This window comes from Bos taurus, chromosome 9 (assembly GCF_002263795.3).
Source record: "Bos taurus isolate L1 Dominette 01449 registration number 42190680 breed Hereford chromosome 9, ARS-UCD2.0, whole genome shotgun sequence".
Classification (NCBI taxonomy): Eukaryota; Metazoa; Chordata; class Mammalia; order Artiodactyla; family Bovidae; genus Bos; species Bos taurus.
In genome coordinates this window covers 10,136,197-10,159,317 of record NC_037336.1, presented here as the reverse complement: position 1 = coordinate 10,159,317, position 23,121 = coordinate 10,136,197, and the positions used below count along the sequence as shown (strand labels likewise).

General features: G+C 43.8%; 1 long non-coding RNA gene across 1 annotated transcript; it reads right to left on the bottom strand.

Moving 5' to 3' along the window:
• Nucleotides 1–313: 313 nt before the first annotated feature.
• On the bottom strand, nucleotides 314–22,701 carry LOC112448118 (uncharacterized). The gene is made up of 2 exons (XR_003036511.2): nucleotides 21,844–22,701; nucleotides 314–424 (listed from the first exon to the last, which is right to left on the bottom strand). It is a non-coding gene; the product is annotated as an uncharacterized lncRNA (long non-coding RNA).
• Nucleotides 22,702–23,121: the final 420 nt, after the last annotated feature.

The following is a 23,121-nucleotide window of genomic DNA, read 5'->3' as shown; positions in this document are numbered from 1 at the left end:
AGGAAGGGTGTGCGTGTGAGAGTGGCGGGAGCTTCCCTGGACCTGGTTTGGCACAAAGGAAAATTAAAGAAGGCGGGAATGAGTAAACACTCATATAAATGGTCTGCAAGTATAAGACATAGCAAGTCAGTGAGACAGGACAGGGGTGTGACACCCCAGCAGAGGAGATTGCAGCTGCCAGTATCAATCAGGAAGACAGAAATCAAAATCAAAATAATTCACACTTATAAAGCTGTAACATAAGGAGAACTCCCAAAGCATGGCACCATGAAAATGTCGCCATGAGACAGATGAGGTTGTGAGCCAATATATCAACATGAATTCATAAATGTATTGAGAAGCAGCTGCCAGGATAAAAGTGAAGCTCAGAGTAGAGGCAGGACTCCAATGAAGCCTGGAAACACGATACCAGGAGTAGCAGCATCTGGGAAAGAAGAGAAAAACAAAATCATTACCAAAGTGAAGGCCACACTGAGAGCAGTCCCAAAGATAACAGACACCAGGAAAATCAGCAAAAGGGACACAGAAGACAGGACTGAGAAACACAACAAATAAAATGATAATAAAGAGCCAAAAATAATCATAGCTAAAATAATAAACATGAAGTGAAAGTTGCTCAGTCATGTCCGACTCTTTGCAGCCCCATGGACTATGGAATAGTCCATGGAATTCTCCAGGCCAGAATACTGGAGTGGGTAGCCTTTCCCTTCTCCAGCAAATCTTCCCAACCCAGGGATCGAACCCAGGTCCCCTGCATTGCAGGAGGATTCTTTACCAGCTGAGCCACCTGGGGAATCCCAAGAATACTGGAATGGGTAGCCTATCCCTTCTCCAGGGTATCTTCCCCACCCAGGAATCAAACCAGGGTCTCCTGCATTGCAGGTGGATTCTTTACCAGCTGAGCTACCAGGGAAGCCCATAATTTATTTAGTCACCTTATAAGGAAACTACTTTCTATTAGTATCACCATTTGATGAAAAATAAAACCCAGGTCCCCCACATTGCAGGCGTATTCTTTACTGTCTGAGCTACCAGGGATAAAGATTTTAAAAGGAGATCTAACATAGTTATCTCTTGCCCACCACCACCAAAACCAAAATTTAACTGAAATAATAGAACAGGGGGCTTAGGTGTTGCAGGTGGTAAAGAACCCACCTGCCAATGCAGGAGAGGTAAAAGACACATGTTCCATCCCTGGGTGGAAAAGATCCCCTGGAGAATCCCACAGACAGAGAAGCCTGGAGGGCTACAGTCCATGGGATTGAAAGGAGAGACACAATTGAAGCAGCTTAGCACGCCCACACACAATAGAACAGGAAAGATATAATGCAAGACATTTTTCAAAAACAAAAGCTAGATTTGAACCTGCACCTGAAACGCTGTGCCATGTTCCTTGAATTAAAAAAATGAAACAAACCCATTAACACTGTGACATTTCCTGAAACTGTGATTGAACTTCAGAAATAATGAAAGAGTTATGTGGACCTCCAGGCAAAACATTCATCTACTAAAGGAAAAAAAAATCCTTTGACCTGGGACCCTAAAAAATAGTACAATAGTCCAAAGTCCAAAAAGAAAGAATATATGGACCTAAGAAAAGGATATATGACCTAAGAATTTATACCCAGCAAATTTTATTCAAGTATAAACTGAAAACTATCCCAGAGAATATTGCTGCCGTGAACATCTCTTGAAGAAATTTTTAGAGGACATCTTTTAGCCAAGCAAAAGAGGATAACAAAACTACAACGGACAGACTAGCAGTAAATCCTGACTCTAACTCTAGGAATCAAACTAAAACAAATGTAGGCATTATAGTTGAAGAACAGACTCTAAATGCTATAGACAATATGGCCATGATGTAATTAATAACATTTAGGAAGAACAGAACTGAACAGTGAGAGATAAAGTGGTACATTGAACTCCTTATCTTTCACAGAAATGGATAAAAATAGCAATTAAATATATAAATCCAATAGGAAAATGCATGTGTGTTTTATATAAAGGTAGACATATTATCATATAAAGGGTGGTGGAGCAAAAGAAAAAAGAATGGAGAAGATGCAAATACAGTTATTTCATTTTTCACAAGATAAAAATTAAAGATTAAAAATAAACCCCTTTTCCAAACTAGGAGTAGAAGGGAACTTCCCTAATCTCATTAAAAGTGTATATAGAAAAAGAAACATAGAAAATATACTTTATCCTGAAATGCTGAAAACGTTGTTTTGGGAATTAAGAACAAGAGATTCTGGGACTTCCATAGAGGTTCAGTGGTTAAGTCCCCATGAACTGCAGCATGCCAGGCCTCCCTGTCCATCACCTTCTCCTGGAGTTTACTCAAACTCATGTCCATTGAGTCAGTGATGCCATCCAACCATGTCATCCTCTGTCATCCCCTTCTCCTCCTGCCTTCAATCTTTCCCAGCATCAGGGTCTTTTCAAATGAATCAGCTCTTCACATCAGGTGGCCAAAGTATTGGAGTTTCAGCTTCAACATCAGTCCTTCCAATGAACACTCAGGACTGATCTCCTTTAGGATGGACTGGTCGGATCTCCTTGCGGTCCAAGGGACTCTGCCCCTTAAAACCCCAACTCCGGAACCCTTCTGAGAGTCGCTTTTTCAGCAAAGCATTTTCAAGGGTCAGGTGAGGGAGGACCCTGGTTGGTTGTTGCAAACTTCTTGGCACAAGAATCCTTTGTTCTTAGGCTGGCCACATAGATTAGCTCAGGATGTTTCTGTAAACTTCCAAGACAAATGTCAGTCTCTGTTCTGCAACTTTGTATCTCTATATGAATGAGAAACTGTTATACTTTTAAAGGTCAGAGCCTTCAGAATGGACTACCCTGTATATTTCAGGCTGTAGGCAATATTCTTAACTTGTAGCAAAAGCAATAAAAGGCAAAAGTTAAAGAGAAAGAAACAGATTCAATATGGAGTCAAATTTGTTCTTTGTGATTAGACTTTCATGTTTCCAGTGCCACAGTGCAAGTCTCCACCTATAGAGAGCCAGGGACAAGCTAGTAGAGAAAGGTAAAAATGGCCAGCTGAACAGGAAACTGGCCATTTTCTGAAGGCTGCAGAGAGGGCTCATCCAGGCAGGGCCCAGTGCAAAATGAAAATGAGGGTCCCTTGTTCAAAAAGCACGGGTAATGTGTCGTGAAATGTACTAAAACATAAAGCTTTTTCCCTCTGGCATGTTCTCTTGATTTTTCATGGTGTTTTATATAAGCTGTGTAATGTCACTGTAAGTAAAGAAAATTAAGTTTTTTAAATTACTGGCATATGTTTTGCTATTTATCTTTATATCATACGATGCCCTTTTAAATGCAAATAGAAAAGCATTTAACTCAAATGCTGAATCACTGAAAGTACACAACTCATATTTTGTAGCTCATGCATGCATATGTATTTTGTTCTTACCAAAACAGTGGAAATGCCACACAAAAGTTAACTGTGTTGTTTCACTTCTTAATATGCATATATTCTACCAACACTCTCTACCTTTAGCTGGCTGTTGAGTAAGGACACCGAAAGGAAAGGAAGTGTGGGTTGCCCAGTCTTTCCTTTTCCGTTATGTCACTGGTATCACCGTGGGTGGTTGGCTAACATAAGGAAGTGACGTGAGGGGAAAAGGATGTGCTTGGGTTTATTGGTCATCCACATACTCATGAGACAAGTCTGCGCCTTGGGATCTTCTGCTCAGTGCTTGCACCTGGACACACCTCTTCTTGAGACACCAAATGCAAAAGAAATTGTATGGGGCCAAAAGCAACTGCGTGCACGCGCAGTTAGGGCAAATTCTGGACAAAAGCTACAAAGAGGGGGAAAAAAGCCGCCTGCCACTTTCGAGGAGCCTGGAGCAAATGTAGGGTGTCAGGAACAAAAGCAGCGAGCGTACTGAGCATGCCCCCTGGACACACCGCCACCTACGCGGTGGGCAAAACACATAAGCCACCCCTCCGGCTCAACCTCTGGACACCTCCCTACCCTCACCCCATGCAAGGAACAAGCTTGCCCTACCTAAGGGAGCAAGGAAGTAATGGAACCTGTTGCTTGTTCTTGCTCCTCCCTGCTGTAGCAGAGGTCCCAAAAGACCCTTGCCTGAATTTCTTGTTTGACCTCTAATCAATTTCTGTTAATTGGGGAAGGTCAAGAACCCTCGATGGTAACATTTATAATGCTAGCGCCTCCCTTCTGGGCTTGAAGCAAGTTCTGGCTCACACGGAAATGCAGCATCTCCATCTCCATATGGGCAGCATCTCCATGTGCTCAGCCCCATGCATACCAGGTCCTCCTCCAACTCCCAACGCCCCACGTACTTGAATTCCATGCTCCCTGGAATTCCATGTTCCTGGGCATCATCAATACTGCATGTGGGTGGGCCCAGACCCACCTGAAAAAAACAAGCTCAGGGATAAAAGTATTAAGAATTTCCTGATGATGACAGCAGAACATTAAAGTTTGGGGACCACTGAAGTTTGGGGTCTGATGCAATCACTGGCACCGTGAAGCCAGCCCTCCATTCTGGAGTCCGCTGTTAAAGGAGAAAACTGGAGCACATAGACTGGCTCTTCCTCACCAGCATCTCTCTTGTCTATTTAATGTCATAATAAATGTTTAGGAGATACATCGTTAGAGTCATCATATCAAAAATGTTTGAATGACAAGATTTATGCTGCAATTTTTTATTTTCCAAGGTCCTATTTTTCAGTTCATTATCGACTTGTCTCTATATGAGAGAACAGAATAATCTTCTAAGGGTTCTTAGTGACACTGCTACTGAATTTCTATGATTATTAATGCAGGATATGGAAATTTCCCCTCCAGAATAAGAATGAATTCTGAAGCCTGGAGTTACTCTTCAGGGAATAAATTCAAACTGATGGACTCTGAGATTAGCATGCAGCGAGTTTGGAGATGCGCCTGCTCTTCATCCATCAATTGGCAGCTGGTGGGGAAAACCCTGGGTTTCTCTGCATCCTGTATTTTGCAGTGCAACTGATGCCACACAAGCTGAAGAAGATTCTTCAATCATCATGATGCTTGTTCTATTGAATATTCTATATTTTCAAAATATACTGAGTTCCAGTTGCCCCAGAACCAATGTCGGCTCTAATACAGAAAGTGACCAGATGCCTAGGAAGGGGAGGAAAGTCTCTTCCTTTTGATGAACTGTATTGGGTGCAAATTATGTATTCTATGGTCTTTCCAGTAGTCATGTACAGATGTGAGAGCTGGACCATAAGGAAGACTGAATGCCAAAGAATTGATACTTTTGAACTGTGGTGCTGGAGAAGACTCTTGAGAGTCACTTGAACTGCAAGGAGATCCAACCAGTCCATCCTAAAGGAAATCAGTTCTGAATATTCATTGGAAGGACTGATGCTGAAGCTGAAGCTCCAATACTGTGGCTACCTGATGCGAAGAGCCAGCTCATTAGAAAAGACCCTGATGCTGGGAAAGATTGAAGGCAGAAGGAGAAGGGGACAACAGCGGATGGCATCACCATTTCAATGAACAAGAACTTGGGCAAACTCTGGGAGATGGTGAGGGACAGTGAGGCCTGGCATACTCCAGTCCATGGGGTTGCAAAGAGTTGAACACAACTTGGCAACTGAACAGACAAACAAATTGGATGCAAACATACCTGCAATGTGTGCGTAAGTGCATGCTCAGTCGCTCAGTCGTGTCCACCTCTTTGTGAACCCATGGACTGTAGCCCACCAGGTTCCTCTGTGCATGGGATTATCCCGGCATATGGAAAGCCCATGTCTGTTGAAGGGGTCCTTATAAGACCTGAGGCAAGTCACTGAATTTCTAAGTGTAAAGAGACTGATAACAACAGGATTTAGTTATGGGCTATGTGTGATTTAAGTAAGATATGGATGACTTAGCCCAGCCCCTGTGCATAGAAAGGGCTAGTAACTGTTAGCTCTCATTCTTGGCTGTTGTTGGTAGCCTGCTCGTGACAGTCATGTAGAGGAAGAGATGGTGACAGAGACCCACTGCTCCTATCCTGTTGAAATTCTCACAAGTGTTTATAGCAGAACCCTCCAGCAAGTCTACCACCCTCAGAGAACTGTTTCCTGGACTTCTCAGATGACAGAGGCCCAGGGGCCCATATGACACAGAGGCTGAGCATCCTGCCTTCTGGCCTCTGGATCCACAGCTGGACACAGAAGCTCACTCTCCCACTGGCGGTCCTAGGGGGCAGCTAGGGACTCTACTTTGTCTTTGACTTGGATCAGAATTTCTGTCCCTTGAGGAAATGAAGGTAAAGACTTGGGCCCTTCAACATATTAGAACATGGCTCACCACATAGTAAAAATAACACTAGAGACCAACAGTGTGCCAACAATATGGACCATGGAAATACCTTCTCAGAGAAAGATGCAGGTGTCTTCAGCCCTAGAAACCAGAAACATTTACAATCGAGGCTCCAGGAACATATTCTCTACCTCTCACTGGGAGGTTAGCCCCAGAAGTTTTTGGTAAGGAAGATCACAGAGCAACATCTAGCCAACAATACTTCGCTTGGATCGACTAATCAGTTTAATAATTATCCTCAGAGCAACAGCCTTTCCTCACCTTCTTTTATTTTAGGGTTCAATAGAGTTCTTTTTCTACTTGATATTTGTACATATTGCAAAATTATCACCATAATAAATCCAATTAACAGCTGTCACTATATGTAGTTACAAAACTCTTTTTCTTGTGATGAGTACTTTCAAGATTCACTCTCCCAGCCACTTTCAAATACGAAATACAATATCATTAACTAGTCATCATGCTGAGAACTACATCCCAGGACTTAATCATTTCATAACTGGAAGGTTGTACTTTTTCACCACCTACATCTGCTTCCCCCACTCATCCCTACTCATCTCATATAAGCACAAGTAACTGGAAGTACAGTAGACAGGAAGACTGCCCAGAAAGCAAAGTAAGAGCCCACAGGAAACACAAGAATCAGAAAACAGGCTATTAAATGACCCACAGATCCAAGAAATCACAATACATATTAGGAAATGTTTTGAACTGAACAAAAACTAAAACAAAACATATGAAAATGTGTGAAATGCAGCTAAAACAGTTCTGAGAGGGAAATTTATAGCTTAATTTGCTTATACTTGAAACACAAAATGCCTAAAAGTCAATGATTTCAACTTGCAACTTAAACACCTAGGAAAAGAAAGGCACCGTAAGCCCAAAGTAAATAAAAGGAAGGAAATTAATAAGGATAAAATAGACATTACTACACCAATGAAGTAGATAAGTAATAGAGAAAATAGACGAAGGGAAACTTGGTTCTCTTTCTAATTTTTGTTGGAGTATATTTGCTTTACACTGTTGTGTTGGTTTCTGCTCTACAGCAAACTGAATCAGCTATAAATACACATATATCCACTCTTTTTTAGATTCCCTTTCAACTTGTGTGTGCTCAGTCATTCAGTCATGTCCAGCTCTTTGTGATCCCATGGACTGGAGTCCGCCAGGCTCCTCTGCCCATGGAATTTCCCAGGCAAGAATACTGCAGTGGGGGCTATCATTTCCTACTCCAGAGGATCTTCCTGATCCAGGGATCAAACCTGCATCTCTTGCTTCTCCTGCATTGACAGGCAGATTCTACCACTAGCACCACTTGGGAAGCCCAGAGTTCCTTGTTTTGTTGTTTTGTTTTTTTAAAGATAGCAAGATTTGTAAACTCCTAGTGAGGCCAGTCAAGAAGAAGAAGGAAACACAAAACACAAATTACCAATACTCAGAATGGTGCCTAACTACTATTAAAAAAAAAAAAATTTAGTAATACAAGCCTCAAATAGAGTCCCAGGTGGCACTAGTGGTAAAGAGCTTGCCTGCCAATGCAGGAGACATGAGAGACACATATTCGATCCCTGGGTCGGGAAGATTCCCTGGAGGAAGAAATGGAAACCCACTCCAATATTCTTGCCTGGAAAATCCCGTGGACAGAGGACCCTGACGGACTGTTGTCCATGGGGTAAAAGGCTGGGACTGAGCGACGGAGCACATACAAACAGAGCTGGGAAACCAGCAGGGGGAGCTCTTGTTCCAAATCGGGAAAGCATCCTCACCCTGCTTAACTTATACGCAGAGTACATCATGAGAAACGCTGGGCTGGATGGAGCACAAGCTGGAATCAAGATTGCTGGAAGAAATAGCAATAACCTCAGATATGCAGACGACACTACCCTGATGGCAGAAAGTGAAGAAGAACTAAAGAGCCTCTTGATGACAGTGAAAGAGGAGAGTGAAAAAGTTGGCATAAAGCTCAACATTCAAAAAACTAAGATCATGGCATCTGGTCCCATCATTTCATGGCAAATAGATGGGGAAACAAGGACAGACTTTATTTTTCTGGGCTCCAAAATCACTGCAGATGGTGACTGCAGCCATGAAATTAAAAGATGCTTGCTCCTTGGAAGAAAAGTTATGACCAACCTAGACAGCATATTAGCCAGAAAGAAAAACACCAATACAGTATACTAACGCATATATATGGAATTTAGAAAGATGGTAACAATAACCCTGTGTACGAGACAGCAAAAGAGACACTGATGTATAGAACAGTCTTATGGACTGTGGGAGAGGGAGAGGGTGGGAAGATTTGGGAGAATGGCATTAAAACATGTAAAATATCATGTATGAAATGAGTTGCCAGTCCAGGTTCAATGCATGATACTGGATGCTTGGGGCTAGTGCACTGGGACAACCCAGAGGGATGGTATGGGGAGGAGGGAGGAGGGTTCAGGATGGGGAACACATGTATACCTGTGGCGGATTCATTTTGATATTTGCCAAAACTAATACAATTTTGTAAAGTTTAAAAATAAAAAAATAAAAAAAAAGAGCTTACCAGGGCCAAGCATGAAATGAGCCAGGCTGCAGGGCAATCGCCTGCAAACAGCTCCTCTGCCTCGTGACTAAACACCACCAGGGGGCACCCCAGTGCTACCCGACCTTTCTGTTTTCTAGAAAAAGCAAGAAATCTGCATTTTATTGTGAAATTTATTACTTTTAGATGTTGACAACAATTTTAAAAAATTAAAACACGGTGTGAGCCAAAAAAAAAAAAAAGGCAGAAACATTCCTTTCCAACAAAGGTCCATCCAGTCAAAGCTATAATTTTTCCAGTAGTCATGTATGGATGTGAGAGTTGAAAGAAAGCTGAGCAGAGTTGGTGATGGACAGGGAGGCCTGGCGTGCTGCAGTTCATGGGGTTGCAAAGAGTCGGACACGACTGAGCAACTGAACTGAACTAAGCGTCGCAGAATTGATGCTTTTGAACTGTGGTGTTGGAGAAGACTCTTGAGAGTTCCTTGGACTGCAAGGAGATACAACCAGTCCATCCTAAAGGAGATCAGTCCTAGGTGTTCATTGGAAGGACTGATGCTGACACTGAAACTGCAATACTTTGGCCACCTGATGCAAAGAACTGACTCATCTGAAAAGACCCTGATGCTGGGAAAGATTGAAGGCAGGAGGAGAAGGGGACGACAGAGGATGAGATGGTTGGATGGTATCACGGACTCAATGGACATGAGTTTGAGTAAACTCCAGGAGTTGGCTATGGACAGGGAGGCCTGGCGTGCTGCAGTCCATGGGGTCGCAAAGAGTCGGACATGACTGAGCAACTGAACTGAACTGAGCTGAACTGATGATGGTGCCACAGCCCAGCAGGAAGGAGAAAAACTCTTGTCTTTCCTGGCAAGGACTCAGCCGTGAAAAGCCAGGGGACTTTTTGTTTGCAGCCCTCCCAGCTTCATTTCCCCTCTGTAAAGATCTTCTCCTTCCCTTACTGGGGGTGGAAGGAGTGAGGGGTGACTTGTAGGCTGCTCACATGGTTGCAGACCCCAAACTGCAGTTCTCTGCTGATCCCTGGATAAACGCACCTTCACTAGAGATACATCTGGCAGTCTATTTCAGGTCAACACTACAAAAACTATGTTTTTCAAAAGGATGATGAGAATTGTTGTAAAAAGTTTTATGACAATAAATGTGACAACCCATATTAAGTGGAAAAAATATTAGAAAGATTCAAATTACCAAAACTGACACAATAAGAAAATTTTTAAAAAACATGAATAGCCCAATATCTGTTAAAGAAATTGAATTTAAAATCAAAAGCCTCCCTACAATGAAAACATCAGGTCCAGATAGCTTCACTAATGAACAGCCAAAACAGCTTCAAAAAAGGACATTGGAGAATTCATACAACCTGATTTCAAGACTTAATATCAAGCTACAAAAATCCAGGCAGGATGGTATTGGTCTGAAAATAGATAAATCAATAAAATGAAAAGAGAATTCAAAAAATAAACTCATATTTAAAAGATCAGTCACTTTTAACATATACTAACAAGTTTGCAGTGAAAGTGAAAGTCAGTGGTGTTCGAGAACACTGGAATGGGTAGCCTTTTCTTTCTCCAGGGGATCTTCCGGACCCAGGGATCTAACCCAGGTCTCCCACACTGCAGGCAGATTCTTTACTAGCTGAGCCACAGGGGAAGCCCAAGAATACTAGGGGTAGCCTATCCCTTCTCCAGGGGATCTTCCCAACCCAGGAATCAAACTGAGGTCTACTGCATTGCAGGTGGATTCTTTACCAGCTGAGCTACCAGGGAAGCCCAGAACTACTTGCTATTAGTATCGCCGTTTTATAAAAGACAAAACAGAGAGGTTATATAACCAGCCCAGGGTCACACAGTTAATAACAGCAGAGCCAAGCTTCAAAGCCAGGCAGTCTGCACCAAGATTCTATAATCATAACTCACTACACTGTTCTGTTACTATGACGTGTTTCACTATTGGGTCAGCCTTATAAGATCCTGGGAAATTTTGTAAGTAACCGTATAAATGGTGATATAAATCAGAACTATGGTATTAATACTCTGAGCAATGTTCAGGGGGAAAGTTACTGAATATCTGATATTTTAATTATTTATAATATTTAATGGCATAGTAATCAATACGTAAGCCTAGGGAAACTAGATTTATTTTCCACTGAAAAGCAAAAGAGAATTTGTCTAAGATTTTAAGTAGTTTGGGAACACTAGAGAGAAATTAAGATGAGGATAGATACACCAAGAGGCACAGAGAGTAGGTGTGGTCCAGCCCAGCCCAGAGGGGTGTTTCATCACAGTTACTGTTAGCATGCCATCACAGGGGCAATAAAAAGAAGGCTAATAAACATTTTATTGGTTTTATTATTGTTTTTAATTCTCTATGGATAATGCACCTCTTTGTTGCCTGTACCCAGAGCAGACTACACTTACCAGCCCCCACAGATACACCACTGCTTAAGACTCTCCATATTTATAAGCTTAATGTTTTAGATTTATGAGATATATTTAGGTGCTTGATATGGTTTGTTGTATAGATAAATGAATTCCTTAAAGAAAATAAAGAAATCCTGGACTTAGAAATGCAATTGAGAGCATATACAGTAAATTAAGCTGTTGTGATGCTGAGGTTTATAATAAGAAGCATATATATTTGATCTGGTCTTCATTTCTAAGTTTGGTATAAAGGCGCCATCTTTCATGTTAATGAGGTGACTTTTGGAATGTCCATAGGTCTCCTAAGGCTGGGGTTAGTCAACAGAGGAGCCAACCATGTGGTTAGAGGGTTTAAATTTTTTATCCTACATTTGACCTCCCAGGAAAGGGGCATGCGAGCATCCTAAGTTGCTTCAATCATGTCTGACTCTTTGCAACCCCATGGACTGTAGCCCTCTGGGCTCCTCTAGCCACAGACTTCTCCAGGCAAGAATACTGGAGTGGGTTGCCATGCCCTCCTCTGGATCTTCCCAACCCAGGGATTGAACTCGCATCTCTTACGTCTCTTGCACTGGCAGTCAGGTTCTTTACCATTAGCGCCAGCTGGGAAGCTAAGAGGAAGGAAAGAGGTGCTTGAGTTCAATTAGCACATAGGCTTCCTCCCCACCCCCACCCCACCTCACCCCTACCCCCGCCATCTCATGGCTCAGAGGGTAAAGCATCCACCTGCAATGCAGGAGATGCAGGCTCGATCCCTGGGTCAGGAAGATCCACTGGAGAAGGAAATGGCAACCCACTCTAGTACTCTTGTCTGGAAAATTCCATGGACGGAGGAGCCTGGTGGGCTACAGTCCATGGGATTGCAAAGAGTCACACATGACTGAGCAACTTCACTACTCATGAATGATTTGATGAATCCTGCCTGTTTAACATTGGCTTTCTAGGTAGCTCAGTGGTAAAGAATCCGCCTGCCAATGCAGGAGATGTGGGTTCAATCCCTGAGTTGGGAAGATCCCCTGGAGAAGGAAATGGCAACCCACTCCAGTATTCTTGCCTGGGAAAACCCATGGTAAGAGGAGCCTGGCGGGCTACAGTCCACGGGGTCACAAAGAGTCAGACACAACTGAGCACCCACGCATGACTGTAACAAAGCCTCCATAAAAGCACAAGAGGAGGAGGTTTGGAGAGCTACCAGGTCAGTAAGTGTGTGAAGACTGGCTCTCCTGGGGAGGGCATGGACGCCAGTGCCTCTGCTGTGCTACTCCTCCATCAGCTGTTCTTGATTAGTCGCTCAGTTGTGTCTGATTCTTTGCGACCCCGTGGATTGTAGCCCTCCAGGCTCCTCTGTCCATGGGGATTCTCCAGGCAAGAATACCGGAGTGGGTTGGCATGCCCTCCTCCAGGGGAATCGTCCTGATCCAGGGAATAAAGCAGGGTCTCCCACATTGCAGGCAGATTCTTTACCATCTGAGCTACCAGGGAAGCCCCAGGCTGTTCTTGGGTTGTATCTTTTTATACTACACTGGTAATCTAGTAAGTAAAACATTTCTCTTAGTTCTGTGAGCTCCTCTAACAAATCAATCAAACCCAAGGAGGGGCTCATAGGAACCTCTGATCTATTAGTCAGAAGGTGATAACTCAGACTTCTGACTAGCATCTGAAGGGGGTGAGCAATCTTGTGAAAGTGAACCCTTAACCTGTGAGATCTGATGCTATCTCCAGGGAGATAGTGTCAGAACTGAGTAAATCACTGGACACCTGCCTGTGTGGGAGCATGGCTCGGGAGTAAGGGGGAAGCTCCTAATCCATGGGCAACACCACATCTAGGTATTTGACAAACAATTGTTAAACTTTCTGGGCTTATAAACAGAAAGCTAAGACTTATGAGTTGAACCCAAGGGCTTAAGGAACAGAGCTTGTGCAAGCTTTCTCACATGCCAAGAATTCTCTGGGTGCTTTTCAAACATGAACTCACAACCACCCAGTTAGTATTCCAGTTTAAAGGTGTGGAAACTGAGACCCAGCTGCGGTGATGATATCATCTACACAGGGTTGTGGTAGTGATTGAATAATGAGTTGCTATCTATGAGGACAGGTCAGTAGTCCACGGATGGAGCTACTAAGTGGTACAGCTCAGACTCAAAGCACAGCCTCTGCCTCCTGGGTCCAAGCTCCTAAAGTTCTGAATTCACAACTCTAATTAACTTAAATATTAGTTTGTAATACCAAACAGTCCCTGAAAACTCTTACTTGTATATTAAAGTCATTCTCAAAGATGCCGGCAAACATGTGGATAATGACAACCCTGAAGTAAGATGCTACTGTTACAGAAGAAACCTCTCAACTGAGGTTAAATAACTTATCCAAGGTCACGCATGCGTGCTAAGTCACTTCAGTTGTGACTTCATGCAACCTCATGGACTGTGGCCCACCAGATTCTCTGTCCATGGGATTTTCCAGGCAAGAATACTGGAATGGATTGCCATGCCCTTCTCTAGGGGATCTTCCCGACCTGGGAATCGAACTCGTGTCTGCCTGTGTGTCCTGCATTGCAGGCACATTCTTTCCCACTGAGCCATCTGGGAAGCCCAGGTGGGGTTGACCGTCCAAGGTCAACTGCCTAATAACTGACAGGCTCGATATTCCACCTCAAGCCCATCTCAGTCTAAAGCCAGTCATTTACACCAGCCTGACAGTGCCCTGGCACTTGCTGGCAGTGTGGTCTACAGGCCAGCAACACTGAAGCATCAGGAGAGATGCAGGGCGTCGGCCCTAGAGAGAATCAGAATCTGCATTTTAACAAGATCCCCGGGTGATTCCTGTGCACTGTGAACACAGAGGCTCTGCTCTCATCAACCTGACCTCCAGCTTCTAGCTGCTTAGAATTTTCTGGGCTTCTGAACACAGTTGGGTTATGTCCCAATGATATTTTCTGCTCAGACACACGAGCCAAAGGATAAGAACAAAGGAGGGGGTAAAACAGCTGACTGTTGAGTGTCAAAGAATAAAGGCAGCTAATAAAGCAGCAGGAGGAGGAGATTTTGCAGTTTCTATGAATATTTCAATTAGAAATCTCCCCTTTATCTAAATCACTCATTGGATATGTAGTTAGAGTCTAACTTTATTATCATTTCAAGAGCCCTCGCCTATTCCCCCCAAACATATTTTAAGCATATTGTAAGTAGTAAGTCTGTGAGTAGTAAGATGAGTCATTTCTTTAAAGAAGCCCTGATTACATGAACTTCCGACCTCCACTAGGTCTGTTGAAATAAAAGGGAAAAGGAAATCCATCTTCTTTGGTTTAATATTAGCTTCTTCTTTTTAATTGAAGTATAGTTGATTTACAAGGTGGTGTTGATTTCTGCTACACAACAAAGTGATTCAGTTATACATATACACGTATATATACATATATATATATGCATTCTTTTTCAAACTCTTTTCCATCATGATTTATCACAGGATAAATATAGTTTATCCTGTTCCCTGTGCTATACAGCACAGCTGTGTTGTTTACCCATCCTGTTTATAATACCTTGCATCTACTAATCCCAGCCTCCCAATCCAACTCTCATCCACTCCTCTCCCCCTTAGCAACCACAAGTCTGATCTCTATATAGTGAGTCTGTTTTTGTTTTATAAGCATGTTTGTTTGTGTAGCTTTAGATTCTACATATAAGTGATGTCATTTGTCTTTCTCCTTCTGAGTTACTTCACTTACTATGATAATCCCTACATGCCCAGGATAGGCTTGCCGGGTCATACGGTAGCTCCGCTCTTAGTTTTTTAAGGAAGTTCCATATGGTTCTCCACAGTGGCTGCACCAACTTGCACTCCCAGTAACAGTGTAGGAGTTACTATTTACTATTTGTAGACTCTTTGATGATGACCATTCTGACTGGTATGAGGTAACAGCTCATTGTAGTTCTGTTTTGCATTTCTCTAATAATCAGTAATGTTGAGCAACTTCTCATGTGCTTTTTGGCCATCTGCCTGTCTTCTTTGGAGAAATGTCTACTTAGTAGGTCTTCTGTCCATTTTTTGATTGGGTTGTTTTTTGTCATTGACTTGTAGAAGCTATTTTTGTATTTTGAAATTAAGCCCTTGTTGACTGCATGTTAGCAAATATTTTCTCCCAGTCTGTAGTTTGTCTTTTTATTTATGGTTTCCTTTGCTATACAAAAGCTTGTAAGCCTGATTTTGCCCCATTTTTTCATTTTTGCTTATATTTCTATTGTTTTGGAAGACTGCTCTAAGAAAATATTGGTACAATTTATGGCAGAGAATGCTTTGCGTATGTTCTCTCAGGAATTTTATGGTGTCTTGTTTTATATTTAAGTCTTTAAGCCATTTTGACTTTATTTTTATGTATGATGTGAGGGTGCATTCTAACTTTATTGATTTATATGCAGTTGTCCAGCTTTCTGAACACCACTTGGAGAGGAGACTGTCTTTTCTCCACTGCATATTTTTGCCTACTTTATCAAAGATTAATTGACAATGGGTGTGTGATTTATCTCTGGGCTCTCTGTTCCATTCCATTGGCCCATATGTCTGTTTATGTGCCAATATCATGCGGTTTTGATTAGTGTAGCTTTGTAGTATAGTCTGAAGTTTGGGAGGGTTATGTCAATGGCTTAATATGTAAAGCATGCATGTAAATATCAGTCTTGCCACCAAGCGTTAGTTTCATTCAGTTGAACACAGGTACTGTGTTAGACTCTGTTGGGGGCCAGAGTGAGGTACTCCGCCCGTGACAAAGGTCATGAGGAAGGAGGCTCGATATATGCAAAGGCGGGATCGAGCCTCAGGAGTCCCCCTGGAACTCCTCGAGCATCTACCCCCATAACCAGAGCCTGCCTACTTTACTACTTTGTGCTCTCACCTACATCTCTGACTTTACGGGGGGCTGTCCCCCACCACCTCTTTCAGAGAAGGAGGTAACTTAGAGCTCCAGTTAATAATAATTCCTGGGCGTGATAGGAGTGTTTCAACTTACAAACTCCTCTGAAGGTTCTCTAGCCTGCCTGACAGGCTTGTCCGGCCACATGTGATTGCTCACAGCCTCCCAACCGTGAGAGGTACGAGATGCTTTAAATCTTCTAAAAACAGGTTCCTTAGAAAAGTTAGAAAACTATTAGGATAAGTATAATGGGCTGATTAGAAATTGTATTGGTGAAGGGTTTTTCATTTGTTGAGCCAATGTTTGTTGCTAAGTCTCCACATCCCCTGCCCTTACACACATTAATGAATATATAGAAGAAATAAGTATTAACCTTTGATATTAATCACGTTAGACCTTAGGCTAAGTAAATTCTTTCCTTAACTAAAACCCACTACACCCTCACCCTATAGGAATGTAACTTTATTTGGGTGGTGTCTGTTTTAAGAATAATCACCCCTGGAGAAATAAGTGTCCTGGTTTACTGACCGTTGTCACAAGGAGAGGGTCATAAATTGTCAGCAGGCCCCCCTGGCCAGAAGATGATGTAACACCCCTAGGACCTCTGTATACATTTGTATGAAGCACCTGACTTTGATAAAAGTCAGGACTGCTGACCCCGCGTGACTTTTGCATAACATCTCAGTGTATAAAAGTAGACCATGGAAAATAAAGAATTGGGATCAGTCTCTCGAAATACTGGTCTCCCCATGTCGCTCTCTCTCTCTGGTTGAGTCTCCATCTGGAGCGTGGAACACGCCATGCTTACTAATTATGCCTGGGCTTCTAAGATCCGACCGGGGAGGCCTCAGTGTCTCCTCTCCTTCGGGAGAACGGAAGGACGCCTGCGGCCTACGTAAGTGGTGCAAACTTCTTGTTTTGAAGTTTTATTGGTCTCCCGCGTAAACCAAGCTACTCAGCCTCTTTTCTCCACTGAATTTTCCTACTGAGCTATCCTTATTCTATTACTCTTTATATCTTTAATTAATATCTAATTGAAGCTATTGTATCCTGACCCTCGCCGACGCCGTCCCCGCTTCGAATACCCTGGATCAACGGGGGCAGGACCCCGGCAAGACTCATTCATTTTTATTTTCTTTCTCTCTCTTCTATTGGCAGTGCTTCATGTTTAATCTTTCCAAAATTGGATTAAAACATTTTCCTTGAAATACTGCTCTTTATCTTACAGCATCTCCACTCACACCAAGCTCTTCCACACCTGGTCCCCAGTGGTGCCTTACAAACCATCCCCAGCTCCTCCTTCTCCACCTCTTAAATGCAGCACTGTCCTAGCTGTTTCTAATCATGATGGGTTCTGCCCCGCCCCACAGACCTTTCTCATTTGCTGCTACCTTTTCACCCCAATAGTCCTGACCTCAGTGAAGGCCCTTACTGTCCATATCCTGGACCACTGAAGCAGCTTTCTAGTTGCTTCTCCTGCCTCTGGTTCTCTCTTCAAATGGTAGACAATTTCCTTTCTAAGAAACAAGTCTAATCGTGCCACTTTCCTGAAGACCCGATGATGGCTCCACTGCTCAGAGTCCAGGCTCTGTACCCAGCACCCGAGACCCTTCAGAACTGGCCAGCCTGCCTCCTGGGCCTCACTCCTAACCACTTGCCATGTACCCAGGGCCCTAGAGACCCCGAAGTGTTGACCACCCCCCAGTGTGCTTTCTCACACCATCTCTGCCTTGGCTGCTCAGAACCATCCCCATCAACCAAACTTCCAACACCGATCACACGTCCCAGCAGAGATGCCACAACCTGAAGCATTTCCTGCTTCTCCGCCTCTTAAATAGCGGTCCCCAGACAGGATTGCATCACCAGGAAACCTTTTGGAAATGCAAATTCTCAGAACCCACCACAGACCTTCTGAGGCAGAACCTCTGGCCACAGAGCAAAACAATCTGTAGTTTAACTGGCTGATTCAGATACATATCCAAGTACACGTTCAAAGCACCACGGTCATGCCACCAGCCTACCACCCAACACGTTGTAACTACCTGTGGTTCCTCCTCCTCACTGCTTGACAAGGAGAGCCTCACATGCAAGGAATCTCATCCTTATTTCTTCAGTGTCCAGAGCACACAAGTCTATCAACTTCTTCTGCAAATTCAGCAAGAAGTAAGTCATATTCCTGACTTTTTATACTCCTATTCATGACATTATTTTTTAAAAGACCACCGTAACTTTCCTCCTGACACTGTTCATCCAGCCCTCCCTTAATTGCCAGATCTACATGGGTGTCAACCCTGAGAAGGTTGGCTGGACAACTGCTTTTGTATCCAAAGAACAGACTGTGAAATCCTGCTCACCTAGCCAGGCAGCCTGAGCACCAACTTCTTTTCCTTGGCGATGGACCTAGTGAGCAAGTGTTTAGGGAACTGGCCTTTGTCCAACAGCTTGCGGACTAGATAGTCATTTATCTATAATTGGCCCCAGACTGGTTTCAGAGGATAATTGTCACAAGGAAACCTTCAGGCCCAAACATTTCATGTTCTCAGTAAGGATAATCTCATGAAAGATAGACGTAGGGGAAAAACGAGACAGCAAAACTGAATGTGCTTGGTTATTGTTTCTCTTTAGAGACACATATCTCACACCATAATGCTATTTTAATATACCTTTGAAACATGTTTATACGAAATGAGAGAAACACTGAAAATAGTGGTGGCACCCTGGCGTCTATATCACCCAACCCAGAGTATTAAATACTAATAAATAAGAAAGGGCAGGGATGGCATCGTCTGTTCCCTAGCGGAGTATCCGGACCTGGGTAGGCACTAGATAAATATCTGCTGATGACTGGTGTTTTTCCCCTTCATCATAGTAATTCCATTTTTAGCTAAGTAAGAGAACCCACATGCCATAAATATGCAGTTTTCACTTTCTTTTTTTATGTAAAGAGAATGAATAACCAGCCCCATTAGAACTACAGAATGCAAATTCGTTCTGTGTTTTGTTTAGAATGCCTCAGCCTCCCCCAGTCATCACTCTGGAGACTCGGGATCCCCTACCCTTAATGACCTGCTGACCGAAGCCTGGGGCACAGAAGCTCTCGGGCAACTTCCCAGCACACTGGCTGTTAATAGGAACAGCGGATACACTGCTTCCTGGCTGGGAAATCAATAGTTCTTTGTTGATTAATAACTGATTTCTCCACTGATCAAGCGCACAGATCAATGCACCGCCCCATCTCCCAGGCCTTCCAAGGAGCCAAGCTGCAGCAGGGGCTCCTGCCATCCTTCTCAGGTTTCATCCTGCTCGGAGAATGGCCAAGACACTCCAAAAGGAATAGGAAGACCGGGCCACACCCAGAACCCTGCTTTCACATTTTAGAACCCGGTGTCTGTGCGCCATCACCCCCCACTTCCTGTCCACTAGATGGCGCTGGAGACCCGTATTTGTAACAGTTCTCTGGGCCTGAAGAGTGAAAAGTAACAGGCGGAACGACGTGGAACGCTGAAAATTTATGAAAGTCAATCCTTTCACCATCCTGGCCTTGCATGCGTCTTGGCAGGCCCTTGAACAGAAGGTCCATCCAAATGAATGGAAATATAAAACTTGCGCATTTATTTATGACACTGCCAACCTGAGCACCCACAGCTGCCAAACAAGTACCTCCTGGCACTTCTTTATTCTAAAATAAAGCAGCTGTTTACACGCTGCCTAACAATAAATGTACCCCCTAAAGAGCATAATTTCTGACACTGAATATGGAAGAGAAAGTCTGCGATGTTCCGAGACACTGCTCAGTAAAATCAACCCATTGTCAGACCTCACACTCACTGTTAGCATCCTAACACCCAGTAGAAAATTAGCAGGAATTTAGTCAGAGGTGAGCCTCTGTGTTCCCAGTGATCACCTTCTCCTTAGGACTGAAGGGCAAATTCAGGTCAAAATCCAAGTAATTCAAGGCTATCCTGGCATTTCTTAGACTGTGATGGCACTCCCCCTCTGACTATTGCTTCTCACATTTTGCTGGGGGGATGTGGGGGGGCGGGGATTGGCCAGTAAATGTGGCTTATTTGGAGAGCAATCTGTGTCTTCTGTAAATAGGCGAATCGTGTCGTTCGTTGTGTGCTTTCCTTTGGGGGCCTGAGAGCCTATCTCTGCAGCAACATAAATACACTGGGCTTGGCTGGGGGCAGCCACCAACCTCCCGTCCACAGGATGGACGGGGTTAACCTCATTTGAGATGGACCACCCCCTTCTTATATGCAGAGTACATCATGAGAAACGCTGGGCTGGAAGAAGCACAAGCTGGAATCAAGATTGCCGGGAGAAATATCAATAACCTCAGATATGCAGATGACACCACCCTTATGGCAGAAAGTGAAGAGGAACTAAAAAGCCTCTTGATGAAAGTGAAAGTGGAGAATGAAAAAGTTGGCTTAAAGCTCAACATTCAGAAGACAAAGATCATGGCATCTGGTCCCATCACTTCATGGAAATAGATGGGGAAACAGTGGAAACAGTGTCAGACTTTATTTTGGGGGGCTCCAAAATCACTGCAGATGGTGAGTGCAGCCATGAAATTAAAAGACGCTTACTCCTTGGAAGGAAAGTTATGACCAACCTAGATAGCATAGTGAAAAGCAGAGATGTTACTTTGCTAACAAAGGTCCATCTAGTCAAGGCTATGGTTTTTCCAGTGGTCATGTATGGATGTGAGAGTTGGACTGTGAAGAAAGCTGAGCACTGAAGAATTGATGCTTTTGAACTGTGGTGTTGGAGAAGACTCTTGAGAGTCCCTTGGACTGCAAGGACATCCAACCAGTTCATTCTGAAGGAGATCAGCCCTGGGTGTTCTTTGGAAGGAATGATGCTAAAGCTGAAACTCCAGTACTTTGGCCACCTCAGGCGAAGAGTTGACTCATTGGAAAAGACTCTGATGCTGGGAGGGATTGGAGGCAGGAGGAGAAGGGGACGACAGAGGATGAGATGGCTGGATGGCATCACTGACTCGATGAACGTGAGTCTGAGTGAATTCTGGGAGTTGGTGATGGACAGGGAGGCCTGGCATGCTACGATTCATGGGGTCACAAAGAGTCGGACACGACTGAGCGACTGAACTGAACTGACCCCCTTCTCACCTGTTTTGAACTGTCTGGTTAACTCGCTTTGGAAAGGAGTATCAATAATTCAGCAGCCCGTTGGCATGTCACCCTGACAAATGGAAACAGCTACAGGGCCATTGACTGCGTAGCTGAAGAGACGCCCCCTCTGCAGCCCACCTTCTGCCATGGGATCAGTGAGAAGAGGAAAGCCTGCTGAGACTGATACACCTGTGGGGAAACCCAAGCACCTGAGGGCCGGCCGAAGGCCTCGGTGCAAAGATGCGCAAGGCGAGTGTTGGGTTCATGAGTATGGCTGAGGCAATCCGTTCCTTGCTCTGTGTTTCGGCTGTCTTTGGAGTCATATGAATTAACAACTCCACAGAGAACTCTGATCACGCCACCTAATGTTTTTATTCCTCCTTCTCCAAAACAGTGCCTCTGAAAGTGATTAGAAACATATTTCTGTATTTCTGTAAAGGAAAAAAAAAAAGCTGTCATTTGGCCAAAGTGTTGTCCATCCTGGGCACCTGAACCCCCTACCTCTGCTCAGCTCCTCTGGGTATTTTTGCTGGGTCTCCCTAGGGCCCTCGCCCCGGGGGCCTGGGCTCCAGAAGCACCTCCGTTTCTGTTTCCATGGGGTCTGTCTGCCAGGATCAGTCGATGAGCAGCACCGATTGTGCAGGAGTCTCGGGCCCCCACACCCCCAGCCACTGCACACGCACAGTCCCAGGCTACCCACCTCCCCCAGACTCTCCGTGCTGAATTGGGACCCCACCCTCCAGTGTGACTTCACTCCCTGACACCCTTTGTCTCAGGGAAGGGTCTCTAGAGGCTTTACAGGTGGCACTGATGAAACTGCTGAAGATGTTTAAAAGAACAAGTGTGTCCATGTCTTAGGAGTGAGAACAAGAGGGTATAATGAGTGTTAAGCCGTGTCTTTTCCTCTCAGCTAGAAGCATCTCCTAGGCTCCCAAAGGCATGATCAATTTTACTAACGATTTGCTCTGACCTACTGAACAGTCTTCTGCTTAATACTAATAATGCACATTTGCAGAAGGTTTTTAACTTTGCAAAAACTCCTTGGTTCCTGTTACTCATTTAATCATTGCAAACCCACTTGATAGCACATTGCTTTTTAAAAATCACAAAAACGGGGATTCTGTGGAATTAGTGACTTAACTAAAGTTTGGGGCCGATCAGTGACAGGGCCAGGTCTTTGGAGCCTGTATTTTTTTTCCCTGCCTCTGTCTTAAAAAAGAAATTCACTGGCTTACCAGTGCTGAGTTCATTACCTGAATCTGTTAGAATAATATTGGAAATAAATTTCAAAATGCTGCAAAAATATTTATAGCTCTCGAATCTATGGAGATGCCACAAGAATAAAGTGGGATCATAGCAGAGTGGAAATATTAATAGCATGAGATTTAGGATCTGACAAACCTGTGCCAATCCTTACTACTGTGTCCAAAGTATTCAACAACCCGAGACTGCTTTCTCTTTTTTAAATAAATGTATTTATTTTGGCTGTGTCAGGTCTTCATCGTGCTGCACGGGCTTTTCTCTGGCTGCTGTGAGTGGGGGCTTCTCTACTTGCTGCATGTGGACAGCATGTGGGGTCTTAGTTCCCTAACCAAGGATCGAACCCATGTCCCCTGAATTGCAAGGCAGATTCTCAACCACTGGACCCCCAGGGAAGTTCCCTGCTTTCTCGTATGTAAAATGGAGGTAATTTCTACTGAATATGAGTGGGAGGATTAGAAATCTAACAGATGTAAAAGAATGCCTGTTAGATTTATTGGCACCTAATAAATACTACCT